Here is a 2504-nt window from a genome sequence, read left to right as displayed (position 1 = left end):
TCTTTCTCCTTCCTTCTGCTTCTTTCTCCTTCCTTCTGCTTCTTTCTCCTTCCTTCTGCTTCTTTCTCCTTCCCTCTGCTTCTTTCTCCTTCCCTCTGCTTCTTTCTCCATCCTTCTCCTTCCTTCTGCTTCTTTCTCCTTCCTTCTGCTTCTTTCTCCTTCCTTCTGCTTCTTTCTCCTTCCTTCTGCTTCTTTCTCCTTCCCTCTGCTTCTTTCTCCTTCCCTCTGCTTCTTTCTCCTTCCCTCTGCTTCTTTCTCCTTCCTTCTGCCTCTTTCTCCTTCCCTCTGCTTCTTTCTCCTTCCTTCTGCCTCTTTCTCCTTCCTTCTGCTTCTTTCTCCTTCCTTCTGCTTCTTTCTCCTTCCTTCTGCTTCTTTCTCCTTCCTTCTGCTTCTTTCTCCTTCCTTCTGCTTCTTTCTCCTTCCTTCTGCTTCTTTCTCCTTCCTTCTGCTTCTTTCTCCTTCCTTCTGCTTCTTTCTCCTTCCTTCTGCTTCTTTCTCCTTCCTTCTGCTTCTTTCTCTTTTCTTCTACTTCTTTCTCCTTCATTCTGCTTCTTTCCCTTTACTTCTGCTTCTTTTTCTTTCCTTCTGCTTCTTTCTCCTTCCTTCTGCTTCTTTCCCCTTCCTTCTGCTTCTTTCTCATTCCTTCTGCTTCTTTCTCTTTTCTTCTACTTCTTTCTCCTTCATTCTGCTTCTTTCCCTTTACTTCTGCTTCTTTTTCTTTCCTTCTGCTTCTTTCTCCTTCCTTCTGCTTCTTTCCCCTTCCTTCTGCTTCTTTCTCCTTCATTCTGCTTCTTTCCCTTTACTTCTGCTTCTTTTTCTTTCCTTCTGCTTCTTTCTCCTTTCTTCTGCTCCTTCTCTGCCGCCTCAGCCCTGCCTCGGGGAAGAGTAAGGGAATTAAGGCCACAATGGGATGCGGTTAAGGAAGCAGGTAGAAAGGTGGATCGTTAGTGGACGAGGTTGGGAGGGACAGGAATACTGATAAAGAAGGAGGGAGAAAGGGGGAGATGGGAGAGGGGTTGGGTGGGGGTGGGCGGCGAGGAGGGAGAAGGCGGGGAGGAGGGGGAGAAGGGGAGAAGGCGAGAGAGAGGGGGGGATGGGGAGAGAGGGGGAAGAAGCAAAGAAGGGGAGGGCTGGAAGGGGGAGAAAGGAAGGAAGGGAAAAAGATGGAGGAAGAATAAATTAAGGGATGGAGTGAAGGGTAGGCTGCGAGGAAGGATGGAGGGGGAAGGGGACAGGCGAGGGGATAGGGAGAGGTTATAGGAAGACGCAGGGGGTGGGGGGGGGGGGCTCTAAAGATATTCTATGGAATGAATTCTGTGAGGAATTGCCGTAGGGGATTGACGGATTGTTCCTAAAGAAGGAGACTTTTGATTATTGTATGGTTATTGATTACTGGAATCTGCCTCCTGTCGGAATATATGTGGTATTGGATAACTTGTGTGGAAATATATACATCGATTGCCCCGCCAGTTCTGATCAGATCTTTACTTCTTGGCTGTCTGTTCTTTAGTTCTGATGGGAATTTGTTTGTTCTTCTCTCTCTCTCTCTCATCTATCTATCTCTACTCTACTTCTACTCTCTATATCTCCCTTCCTCTCTCTCTCTTCTCTCTCGTCTCTCTCTCTCTCATATATATATTTATATATTTGGTATATATAATGTATATATATATCACTCTAATTTTCTCTCTATATCTCTCTATATCTCTCTCTTTTATACTCTCACTCTATACTCTTCTCTTTTTCTCTCTTTCTCGTCTCTTCTATTCTATCTTATATCTATCTCTCAATCTTCCCGTCTCTCTAATCACTCTCACTCTTTCTCTATACATTTTCTATCTATATCTCTATATATCTAGCTAGTCTCTTCTATTCTACACTCTCCTCTCTTCCCTGAGTTATAGTCATTAGAGATTATTGATGTTTCCACTGCATTATGTTATTGATTATTTCTTGTTCTGTTTTTAGTGTTTTTCTTCCGCCATAGCTGTCCTGAAAACCGTTCTCCTTTGCCTCCTCTTATCACAATGTCAAATACGGGATTTCCTCAGATATAGTCAGACACTGTGCTACAATGTTGAATGAGCGCCTACAGCAACACATCTCTCATAGAATTAGCATAAGACATTTGGTTAAGGGTCCTTACACTATAAGCTCGCCATTTCCATATATGCTTTTAGAGATCATTCCACTTTAGTGATTCAATCCACTTTGAGAGAGATTCAATCAACCTTTTAGAAGATTCAATAAACTTTAGAGATTAATCACATTTGAGTTTCAATCCACTTTTAGAGATTCAATAACTTTTAGACGATTCATTCCTCCTTTAGGATTCAATCCACTTTTAAGGTTCAATCACTTTTAGAGATTAATCCTCTTTTAGTGATTCCATAGTAGCACTTTTAGAGATTTCAATCCACCTTTGAGTTCATTCCAAACTTTTAGAGATTCAATCCTATTTCTTTTAAAGATTCTATCCACTTTTTAGAAGTTTTCAAGCTTCG

This window comes from Penaeus japonicus, unplaced genomic scaffold, assembly GCF_977035675.1.
Source record: "Penaeus japonicus unplaced genomic scaffold, GWHDUDI00000001_assembly GWHDUDI00000021, whole genome shotgun sequence".
Taxonomy (NCBI): domain Eukaryota; kingdom Metazoa; phylum Arthropoda; class Malacostraca; order Decapoda; family Penaeidae; genus Penaeus; species Penaeus japonicus.
This window is presented reverse-complemented; position numbering follows the sequence as displayed.